This window comes from Rhinatrema bivittatum, chromosome 5, assembly GCF_901001135.1.
Source record: "Rhinatrema bivittatum chromosome 5, aRhiBiv1.1, whole genome shotgun sequence".
NCBI classification, from domain to species: Eukaryota; Metazoa; Chordata; class Amphibia; order Gymnophiona; family Rhinatrematidae; genus Rhinatrema; species Rhinatrema bivittatum.
Window position 1 is genome coordinate 154,732,599 of NC_042619.1, and position 12,895 is coordinate 154,745,493.

Genomic DNA, 12,895 nt, shown 5'->3' on the forward strand with positions numbered 1-12,895 from the left:
CTTATAAATACAGATTTAGGACATCAATCACAGCACAGTCACTTTGAGATCTGGCTGCCAAACCACAGGATGCTATAAGATAGTAGAAGCTAGCCTGTAGCTTAGCCTGAGCCTTAAAAGTCTATTTCCCTACTCTAAGTGCATGCTACATTTTTCTGGGACAGTATATGTCCTGGATAGCAGTAGTTGATTCTAGGTCAGCTCTTCTGGACTAAAAAATGGCATCTGGGGATTCCACCAAATGTGTGGCAGCCCATCACAACCAAGCTAAGGCTACTTGGTCATAGCAGTCAGCCAACCTTGAAGAAATACATAAGATCTGCCACACCTGTTCTAGCAGAAAAACCACTACCTCATGTCCTCATGCAGTATGTCTTCCAGAGATAACAGTTTGTGAGCTTTGACAGAGGGAATATGCTTGACCCTCAAAATGCACAGGCCAGTTCTTCTGGTTTAGATGTGTGATGACGAAGACAAACTGTGCCCGACATCCTGGCTAAGCCATCGCTATCAGGCCACACATGATCTGGCAGTACCAGCAGTGTGGACACTTCAAGCTTGTGATTAACCAGTAATATTTCAACTGCTCCAAATGGGAGGATAGGAACAGGCCACTTTTTAAAGTGAACGTGTAGAAAGTTTATAGTACCTGCTCACACACCAAGCTTTATGGCAAGTGCATTGTTTGCCCTTACAAGATTAGCAGGCCTCTGCAGCATGGGGAGAAAGGCAAGCCCCGGGGCAGTGGCTTGCAGACATAACTGTACAAGCTACTTGTTAGGGGTGTGCATTCGTTTTGAACTTAAATGTAAAACACAACTTTTTTTTTTTTTTAACTTAAAAAAGTGATGAGGCAAAAACGATCGGATTTCCAACTTATTCAACATAGCTATGTTGAATAAGTTGGAAATTGCGATTGTTCATCCTAAATAAAAATTTAAACCCCTCACCCTCCTTAATCCCCCCCCCCCCCCCCGCCAAGACTTACCAAAACTCCCTGGTGGTACAGCAGGGAGTCAGGACGCCATTTCTGAAATCCTTTGCGAGGAGCACGTGACGTCGGCGTCACGTTGGAGTGACACGGCGTCACGTGATTCCCCGCGCGATCGCTCCGGGACCCTCGTTGCACCCAAAAGGAACTTTTGGCCAGCTTGGGGGGGGGGGTCAGGAGGCCCCTGTGCGATGGCAAAGTGAGTGCAGAACATTGGGAAAGTTGGTGAAGGCATAAAAACCTCTCTTCAAGTCCATCAGGTCATGCCTGTCCCGAGGAAATGTTATGCAGCAATTAATGCGGTCAGATACAGCTGTTATGGCCTGGTCCAGGCAGTGAGAAAAAGCAGTTTGGGCATTTCCCCCACGATCCCTGTTGTCATTTGGAAGGAACTGGTTGCCATGTAGTACAGGGTGGCCAATAGCTTGGTAGGACCTAGCACAGCATGGGACATTTCCATGATCGGATCCAGATTCTCTCGGATTTCTTCATATAATTCCAGGATAGCTTGAGAGCTGAGGTAATACCTGCTAACCACCTAATCCTCTGGCATGCCCAGCAATGAGACTTGGGGAGGAAAGATGCTCTCCCTGTATCTCCTCCACAGTGGTTGCCTGCATGCCAGGCGCTGCTGTGGGCCTCAACCCTCTCCCTGTGGGGTTAGTGGCTCGGCCTCCGGTGCCGGGACTTCCCTAAGAGGGGTTGGAACTGCCCTTGACTGTTCTTGTGGTTTTTGTTCCTGTAATCTGCGGCGAGCCTCCTGAAGCATCCAGTATCCCCCAAAAAGTAAACTTGTCACAAACATTATGGGTTTAGGAAGACAGGCCAGGTAAGAACAGATGTTTTTATTGGGCCAAGAGGAACTGGTAGGTATCTGATAGAATACTTCTTTTTATTGCAATAATTGTGATTTGTGATAACGGCTGTGGTCATGTAATAAAGTTTTGTTTCTCCTGTACTGCAATAAAAAGGTGTAGTTTTTTCTAACGTTAAATCCTGAGTTACTGTGTGTTAATCTACCACATTCCATGGTATGAGAACCAAATTTGCATTAATTCCTCTACGTTGAATAACAAATTAGAAATTTGCATGCTAACTTGCATTGCAATATTTATCGTGTGAGTTAGACCATTTAATGTGCTTTAGGGCGCTAATACATTTTGATTGTATAAGCACAATGATTTCTATGGAACCACCAGCAAATCACTTGAAGACAGAAATAGAGCAAGCCTATGAAACCGTGGGATGGTCATACCTGGAAAGTGGCCATATCTCAAATACAAGTTTCGGTGGTAAACGTCCCATAATGCTAAGACGTCTCAACCTGTGGAAAAAATGACTTTCAAGGCTCTGTTCATTCCATACACTTAACTCAGTTCCAAGTTATTGTACACAGAAGTGATAACAGCACTGATAATGGTTAAAGTCCCTGTGGGTGGAGTTAGCTCTCACCCCGATCCAGGGTCTACAAACATAACAGATCATAACAATTCAGCAGCATTGGGATTGGAAAGTTATCCATGTAAAGTTACCCAGATAACTTTACTCATATATTCAGCAGAATACATCCAGTTTTGTGTTTTTCTGAATATATCCAGACAAAGTCCAAGTCATAATTTTAAGATTGCTCTCTGGCACAACCAGACATACCTGGATAACTTAGCCAGATAACATTGAATATCAGTAATATCTGGATAAATTAACAGTGCTCCAGAATACCACCAATTGATCTGGACATGTTTTATCCAGCTAAAATCATGTCCAAATAAAAGCGACTGTGTTCAATTCAGAGGAAATTCAATCCCTCAGTTTGTTCGGCTAAGTCTGCAGCTTATCACTGTCATTGCAGCAACAAACATTTTGGGCTATATTTGAGTTACTTCCCCCATCCCCACCCCCTGGCAAGCAAAGATAAGTAAAAGTAGACAGGTGGTCTTAGCAGAAATAATATGGTGAAAGAAATCCAAAAATATAACATTTACCCTGTTGCAGATGTGGACCCTTGGGCAGAGGTGGAGTTGGCATAACCTGCAAGGAAGAGCCCTGCAGGTTCCCACCTTCAGCAGGCGGACCTGACTGGAGCGAAGGCCCTATCGGAGGTTCACCAATACAATCCCACGTTCCCTTTAGGTTGAGACCTGGTGTGCCAGGGCCGCCTGGTCTTAGGTGCGGACCTCTGTGAAGATGATCTGTCACGATGAAGACATTTCAGGCCAGCACAGAGGAAAAAGCAAAGTCAAGACAAACATCAATCAGGGCAGACAGCAGTCAGACAAGATCAGGTTCAGGCAGTGGTCCGGGCAGGTGAAGTTCAATCAGAGATGGGGGAGAAGGCACTAGTCAGTGGCAGGCAAGGGTCAAGTAGCATCAAGGGCTGGTCCAAGAATCAAGCCAGCAGTCCAATCCATCAGAGTCAAAGCCGTTCCGAGGTCAAAGCCAAAAGTGCAATCCAAGGAAACAAAGAACAAAGAGGAAGATGGAGGACCACAGGGAAGGAAGAATGCTGAAGACAGACGAGGAAAGACTGACTAAAGACAAGAACTAAAGATAAACAGGACTGCCAAACAGAACCAGGAATAAGATACAGAAAGTCAGACACACACAGCAGGATCAGGAACAAGAGTCAGGAACAGGACCGCAGTGGCAAGCACTTCTCAAACGAGATGACCTATTGCCGAGGCACTGGATGGGAGTCAGTTTCAGGCTTTTATTGGGCTGGCCTGGTGATGCTATCAGGGGGCACCTCTGGTTTCCTGCCAATAGCCCTTTAAGGTTATAGCAGTCAGCGTGCATGTGCCCTAGGGAGGGGCCAGTCCCAGGGACTGGGTAATGCCCTGTCACGCCGAGGAATAACGGTTGTGGCTCATCCCTTTGCCATGCTCATTGAAGGACCCAATGCTGGGGAGCTGATGGAGAAGTGGCAGCAAGCACAGTGGATTGTCTCAGCTTCTGGAGGTGGCGCAGATGGGCCCAGGCTGGAGGTAAGAATAGTGAGCCAAGGAATGGGCCCGTGGTCCACTGATTGCAACACATCCTTTGATTCTTCCAAAAATCAATAACAAAATGGCATTAAAGTTTGATCAGTTCTCTCCTTTCTCTATCTCTTTATCAATCCCTTTCACTTTGTGCTCTCTCTCTCTCTGTTTTTCATCTTCATCATGAATAAACCTGTAATAATCAAACTGGGCACTGGATCCTAAATCTTTATTGTGAATAGCAAATGCTGATTTATCCCATATTTCATAAGCATAGCAGTCTCCACCTCAGCACACTAATGAAAGTCATTTTTGTCTTTTTAAAATGGTTTTGTGTTTAATTTGCATGCAAATTTCAGAATAATTACTTTAATGGCCCATGCAGTTAACTTAGAGTGCATATGACAGAGTGCAGAGGATCTGGATTATTTTACCACTGACAATAAAATAGAGACTTGCCCTGACAGGGATGCGAAAAGCTTAGAACAGCAGTGATCCAAAAACATGTTATAAATAATTCAGTGGGCAGGTGAATAAACAAAATTATCAACATTCTTTCTGACAATACAGGTCACACATATTCCATACTAAACACAAATGCGGCACAGTGGATTATACTAGAGGAATCCTTTGTATATGATGCTTTTACTGCAATAAGTAGCATTCTACATGGAATATTCTTGAGCTGATTTGATTATGAGGTGACCTATTCAGTGAGCTATGCTCCCTGAGGACACATATGAAATAAAGACAACACTGGGGCTTAAATGTGTCCTTCCTTACCATGGGGATGCTGAAATATTGTTGACTTTTATGTTAATGTGAGCTGGAATAAGGTTAGAATTTTACCACAGCAGCGAGTGCTTCAAATTTTACTTGAGGCCTCAGTTCAGCCTGTTTGGTCAGAAACAGGTATTTATCTATAAGGAGACCCCAAATTCTGCTGCTTACTAGCAGTGGTTGCCCCTTATGGTACGGCATCAGTGGCCTCAACAGGCCAGCAGTATGTTTTCAGAGGTCTCAAAAGAACCTGCCCCTTTGCATGAGGCCAGTGTAAGTAAGGTGTATTAGTGAAATATACCCCTTCCCACTGGGAGGGGTTAGGAAGTGTGTATAAAATCCCTGCGCCCATGTGATGCAGAGGGAGACTAGAGGAGTCGAGAAGCAGTTTTATCCCAAGGCTGATGTATGAGTGTCTTTCTTGAGGCGGACACTGGGTGGGTCTGTCCCTCCACAGAGGTGGCACCTGAGAAGAAATTCATGGCGTCCAGGAGAAGAAATTCCTGGGAGGCCAGAGAACACTGGCAATAAGTGTTCTTGTAGAAAGGAGAATCTGAAGAGACACACGAGAGAAGGGGCGTTCTGAAGAGTTCTAGAAGGGTGCATCAGGGAGATATCAGAGGGCAGACAACCTGCCTGGGAAAATCCCCAGAGTTAATGACAGAGGAAGCATTTCGGTCAGAGGCTCTAAAGAGCGGAAGTGAGAGACATGAAAAAGAGAATCAGTTCTGCAACCCAAAGATACTGGGAAGGCACAGGGAGGAAGGGTACCTGCCACTAGGAGTTTACATTTGTAGGAGGAAGACTGGAATGTGTGAAAAGAGACTGAGTTTGTTGCTTCATGGATTTTGTTGCAGTGTACTATATTTTTAAATTTTGTTTCCTGCTATCATTTTGAACAACAGGCTTGAGAGTGAAGTGTGATTTTTGGTGTGACTGTCTGTAGTGCAGAAAAGCCCCAGATTGAAGAAAAAATGTAAGCAGGGCAGGTGCTAGGTTTTTTGCAGCCCTGTGCAAACAATTATTGTGCTGCCCCCCCCCCCCCCCCCAAGCCCCCAATTCATTCATTTATTCTCTGACCTGGACCCAACAACCAAAAAAAGCCCAGCTCCCTTCAGTGATACAGACTTTAAAAACTGACACCCCCCCTCCCCCCCGGTACCAATGGCTGGTACAAGGGTATTAGGTGGCTAAAGCAAACCTTATAGCCTTGCACAACATGCCTCCCCCCCTCCCATTACACACACACAGTTAAGAGTTATGCATTTATATTTTACAATAAAAATATCAAAGTACAGTATTCTGAGGTAAAATATTACTTATATTATATTTACATGCACTGCTGTGATACCAACAAGAAATCCCTGCAAAAAGACATTTGGAACCCCTATGATATTAGGCCTAATGTGATGTGTGTTGAGTGTGGGCTTGACCCTCTGAAAGCCCGAATACACTTCCTATTAGCAAAATACCTCATCTCAGTCAGAACATAAACAGACCCTGACCAAATGCAGAATAGAGCAACCATAAAGTAGAAATACAAATCTGCAGGCAAAAACTGAACTGTAAAGCACAGGAAGACACTCTATGCAGTGCAACCATGAAAAAACAGAAGCATCACCATTCCTCAAACATTAAACAGTAAAATCAAGAAATAAAATAAATACATAATCATGATACTTTAAACATATTAATAATAATATTAAAAAAACCTAATGAATAAAAGATCAAATTATTAAAAACTCATACACAAGTTTTTTTAAATGTCCTAAATTAAAAAAAAAAAAATTTTCAAAAAAGCAAACACAGCAAATAACACCTGAAAAATAAAACTAAAAGGGATTTTAAAACTTCATCCTCTCCATACCTGGGAACTTTTGATTTCCAATCACCCTGGAATTGATGCACAAACTTTCTTCTCTTTCTTAAATATACACACATACAAACTCATACACGCATGTGCTCTTTCTCAGATAAACTCACAGGCTTCTCCAGCTCTTCTGGAGGGCCCAGGTCCTTATCTTCATTTCAGCTGCTGGCAGGTTGGAATCCACCTGCACCCCCCATTTTCTCTCTCTCTCTCCCCCCCCCCCCCCCCACTCTCTCTCTCTCTCTAGAAGGAAGTTCTAGCACTGCGAGTGTTCAAAACCAAGGGCCAACACCGGAAGAGAAGCTGAAGGATGGTCTTCCTCTTCCCTGGTTTCCTGCTTCTGCTGCCAGTGGGGTCGGGTCCACCGGTGGCCCCACGGGCATCCGCTTCTTCTGCCACTGGTAGGATCAAGTCCACTGGTGGCAACATGAGCCTCCTTCTTCCACTGCCGGTGGGATTGTGTCCACTGGCATCACCACGGGCCTCTCCCTACTCCCGACGCTGCCCCACTGTAAGGGCCTTGAAAAGACTGCCATCCTCTCCCCGTATAGGAATCCCAGGATGTCATAGTGCCTTGCGTGGTCCATGACACTCCCCATTTGCCACTGTATTAAAGAGTTGGCTGGAATTGGGCTACATATATGAAAAGAGATTCAACTGAACTTTCAAAATATTTATTGCAGCCTTCGCAAAACTATTTGAGCCATGCAAATATCATGTGCTGTGATGCATGGTTAGCAGTTTGCTTAATTTGGATACATCTTATAATGCTTCTACTGGTTCTCATATTAACTTTTAAAGGGACATCACCTGGAAGAACTGTATACTTGCACATATAGGGGTGGATTTTCAGAGCCCTGCTCGCGTAAATCCGCCCAAAACCGGGCGGATTTACGCGAGCAGGGCCCTGCGCGCCGGGAAGCCTATTTTACATAGGCCTCCCGGCGCGCGCAGAGCCCAGGGACTCGCGTAAGTCCCGGGGTTCTCGGAGGGGGGCGTGTCGGGGGGCGGGCCCGGTCGTCGCGGCGTTCCGGGGGCGTGTCGGCAGCGTTTTGGGGGCGGGTACAGGGGCGTGGCTATGGCCCGGGGGCGTGGCCGCGCCCTCCGTACCCGCCCCCAGGTCGCGGCCCGGCACGCAGCAGGCCCGCTGGCGCGCGGGGATTTACGTCTCCCTCCGGGAGGCGTAAATCCCCCGACAAAGGTAAGGGGGGGGTGTAGACAGGGCCGGGTGGGTGGGTTAGGTAGGGGAAGGGAGGGTAAGGTGAGGGGAGGGCAAAGGAAAGTTCCCTCCGAGGCCGCTCCGATTTCGGAGCGGCCTTGGAGGGAACGGGGGGAGGCAGCGCGGCTCGGCGCGCGCAGGCTATACAAAATCGATAGCCTTGCGCGCGCCGATCCAGGATTTTAGTGGATACGCGCGGCTCCGCGCGTATCTACTAAAATCCAGCGTACTTTTTCTTGAGTCTGATGCGCAAGCAAAAGTAGGCTGATCGCGCTTCTTTTAAAATCTACCCCTCAATGAGGCTGACTTTTCTGTTCAGACTTCTAGATCATTGGTTTAAATCTGACTCTGATCAATAGGGGCTTAAAAAGGTGGCCTATATGGAAGGAGCTGGTGGTCTGTTTAGGTCCAAGATCTATAGCATAAGCATTTATATTGCAGCTCCTGCCAAAATTTTGAGAAATATGCAAAGGACATGAGAGAGAGTAAAACCTACTCAATTCTGTATACTTATCAAAATGGAACAACAACTGAAAACAAAAGATAAACCCAATACAATTTTAAATCATATAAGGAAAAAGGGATATAAATAACTAATTTCTTTAAAAAAACATATAAATAATAAATATTATAGTAAATTTAATTTTTACAGTAAGTATAGACATATATATATATATATACATACATAATGAGCTTAGGAGGAAGTGGTGTCTGCAGCAGAGGACTGGAAAGTTCATCTGCATTCGTCTGCCAGCAGCCCCAGTAGAGGACTCCAAAAGACACTGCAAGCTATCTAGTTTTCAACTTCCACAGCCCTCACTGTTTCCAGTTTGTAGAAACTGGAAGGATTATTTTCATATTTTTCACAGCAACCCCAATAGAAGGCTCCAGAAATGTTGAGCCTTCTAGGTTTCAGCTTTTCACTCTATCTAGCACCAGAGAACTTAAAGGCTTATTTGGATGTCTCCCAGCAGCGCCAACAAAGGGCACCAGGATGTGTTTAGACTTCAGTTCCTACATTCCCTACTCTGTGGCTGATGTAATAAGTTGCAGTAGATCTACTGGGGGGTTTTGTGCGTGGCATTGTACATGGTTTCTCACGCTAATCTTATATGTGTATGTAATGCGGTTAGCGAGGAAAAAATGCACACACAAACCTGCTCAAAAAGCCATGGCAGATTTAGCATATCCATTCTAATGCCATGTAAAGGAGGCGATTATCTATTCATGGGCAATGCAGAAAGCCATGCTCGTGTTAGAGTAGGTTGTTTTAAGCCCTGGGTCAAGGCAAGAGTTAAGCTTAAACGCCTGTCTGGAGGTTAAAAATTAAGCAGCAGAAGCCAGAAGAGAGGTCAAAGAGGGAACAGGCATATGTCAGAAATGCTGACTGCTTTTATAGCCCCTTCATATCTCTGCTGTATTTCCCCCACTCACCAGTATCCACCAATATAGCTCCCACACGGTCAGAGACAGATCATGAAGGGGTTAGACATTGTTCTAACTACCTTCAATCCCATTCTCAGATCACTAACTCACTGCTACTTGTCTTATGAAAGGGGAAGGCTTTTAACTGCGAATCAATCATGGGTCACCACGTTAATATGGGTTTATGCGCAGTTTATGCATAGGGTCTTCAGCGTGTGCAAATATTTGTTTGGTGTGGATTTTCTTCGCACATCTCATTTGCATACTGTGCCCTTATTACATCCCATGGAAGCACCTGCTTTTGCCATGTGCACTAAAAAAAAATATGTGCTGAAAAATAACACCAATTTCACCACGGGTCTTATTACATCAGCTCCATTGTAACCAGCTGCAGAAAACTGGAAATTTCATTTGCATACTTCTCCCAGCAGAGGACTCTAAAGGACATCATGAGCTGTCTAGGCTTCAACTTTCACAATCCCCCACACTGTTTCCAGCTACAGAGAACTAGAGTGGTCATTTACATACTTCTCCCAGCAGCCCCAGCAGAAGACGCTGCAAGCCATCTAGGTTTCAGTTTTCATATCTCTTACACTTTCCAGCACCAGAACACCTGAAGGCGTATTTGTATACTCCATCTATCAGTCCTAGCAAAGAACTCCAGGGGACACTGTGAACTGTCTAGGTGTCAGCTTCTATAGCTCCTGCATTGTTTCTAGCTGCAGAGAAGGCACATTTGCATACTTCTCTCAGCAGAGGACACTGGGAGCCATCTAAGACCCAGCATTCATAGCCCCCACACTCTTCTAGCACCAAAGGACCTGAAGGCTCATTTGGATACTTCTCCCAGGAAACTTAGCAGAGAATGCATCTAACAGCAGCAGCAGAGGATCAAAAGGCATGCTCCAAAACACCACTTCCTATACATTTTCAACAGATTTATTAATATGTATTTGATGTAATAACAGGAAATTAGTTCAAAACAAGGGTCAGTAAGGTGTGTAAGTAGGTAGATTAATTTTCTCTGGAGGATCACTGAGAGAGAAATATAAAATAAACCAATAGATTAAAAGTTATTTACATTACTTTGAACATACCTAGTCCCTTATAAATTTTCAATTGCTATCAAGAGAACAAAATTAAGATGCAGGCAGTAGTCCAGCAATGAGAGGGTGGCTAGCCAGTCTTTTTTATTGAGTACCATATGTATGATTATGAGAATTTGCATATGTGCACTTGCTAGAAAGAGCTCCTAGCCCTCAGAGAATGAATCAGATATATGGAGACCAGAGTGGCTGAAGCATAGACTGGTGAGGGGACAGGCTATGCTGTGGCTCTGGGGAGGGACTCAGCCTGGTGGTGCAGATTGTGCTGGGAGGAGAGGCTTGGCCTGGGGTCCTGGCTGTGCTGGGGCCGGGAGAATGCAGGATGTACCAAGGCTGGTAGTGGGTAAGGGCAGGCTATGCCTGTGCCACAGCGATGGAAGCAGACTATGCTGGATAGGGGGTAGGTCAGGCTGCTTGGGTTGGGGGGGGGGGGGGGAGTCAATAAATAGGAGCTCCAAGAAATTTCCAAGACTGGCTATGCTGCAGGTGGGGTTAGAAGGGGTAGCCTGAGCTGAGACTAGCGAGGGAAGGTAGGCTGTGCTGCTCCTAGGCCTGCTGGGGGGGGGAGCTGAGAGCAGAGCAGCTTCAGATGGGGCTGAATAGGCTATACTGGGGCTTGGAGTATGAGGGTAGGCTGTGCTGGGGCTGAAAGGAAGGGCAGTTTATAGGGGCCGCTGGGGAATTTCCTTCAGTATCAGTATTAAAAAAAAAAAAAATTCATCAAAACAATTCTAACTCATTTTACATGCACAATCTGTAAAGAACCATAATCATTCATTCCTTTCTACCCTTCTCTAAGCTGGGCTAAACATTTGAATGGAAGATTTCCCAGCTTCAAAAGATAAAGTTTGCATGAATGGCACTTTCTTGGAGAAATACCAGTTAATGTTATGGTTTACAGCAGACAATGTGGGCTTTATCCAATAATAATTAAAAAAAAAATTTGCATATGCACAGAATGGGAGGAAATGTCCCATTAGGATAAGGCCCAATGTTTTTATTTCACTTTGCATCAAATAACATTTGGATTTGTATAATACAACAATAATAATATTCTACATAAGAGAATTGTAAATTTGAGTTTTATACATGCCATCTTCAGCAAAATCAGGACACTTAAATACCTTTCTGCCAAAAAAAGAAAATTTTTAAAATGAAAATTTGTCAGAACAGTAGACGTTGCTGCTAATAATATAATGCAAGATTCTTTTTTTGCCCATTACTTGTAATTCTTGGGGCAGTATTCAAAGGGATTAAGTGCCTAAGTTTGGGAGTTATGCGCCTAAACTAGCAGCTTTTAAAACTGACTAGAGCTGAGTACCTAAATTTAGTTCCCTAAAAATAGGTGGGGCCAGGGGTGGGATCATGTTGAGGGAAGCAAGTTAGATGCAAGTGCATATTTTCAGTAACAAATTCATAACTTGCACTTCCATAGTAAGCTTAGATCAGGCCATCCAGCGCTCTGCAACCCTGTCCCTTCCACCCGTATGAATGAAAAGTGAGCCTGGAGCCATCAGCCCCTGCTGGAATTAAAAATTAATTGCTGGGCCAACAGCTGCTTCTCCTTTCACCCACCTGAATGAAAAGTGAACTTTGAGGCAGTCTGTCCCTCCGTCCACCCCTCCATGCAATCCTCTCCACATGCTTCAAAAGCCGCCTAAAATTCTGCAAATGGAGCCAAGAATATGTAAGCCAGCTTGGAGTGTTTTCAGGGGCTTCTAGGGGGAATATGGAGGATATTTGAGGGACTGTTGGCCCAAAGTTTCACTTTTCATTCATGTAGATGGGCTGTTAACCCCTGAATGTAGAGTCATCAGGGACATTCCCAATCCAACTGATACAAAGCTTGATGCAAGAAAAGCAGACTGTTATGGTTGCCAGCTCATAGGAAGCCCCTTAGAGCCAGAACGTTTACCCCCGATGCCCACAGCGACGCTCCATGGCCGGGCTGCTATGGACAGCTAGGCCTTTCCTGCATGGCATGGACACCTCCATCCTGGCCCCCTCTTCCTGCTCTCCTTAGGTGTGCGCATGCCAAATCCTCAGTTTTCGAGGGCCCGTGCTGGGAAAAGGACTGCGGCACCCACTGATGATGCCCTATAAAAGACCCCTCTTGACTTTCCCACCTCGCCTCAGCAACGGGTCTCTTACATCCCAGAGTGTAGCATGTGTTACTGCATTCCCGGTCCTGTTCCTTTTCTTGTCTCTCCAGCCCAGCCTGCCTCACCTCTCCAGCCCAGTCTCACTTTGTCTCTCAGGCTGTCCAGCCTCATCTTATCCAACCCTTACCTTCCTGCCTGCCCTGCTCTGTCAGTCTTTCTCCTTGTCTCTCCAGCCTGTCCTCGGACTGACTTCTGGATTTGACCCTCACCTGGACACTGACCATTCTTGCTTGCTACCTGCCATTTACCCTTGCCTGGACACTGGTCATTCTCGCTTGCCAGCTGCCTCTGACCTGCCAGCCCCTGGAACCCGAGGGCTCAACCCGAGGGGAGAGGGGTTTGTATAGGTGAAGCTTCAATCCAGTCT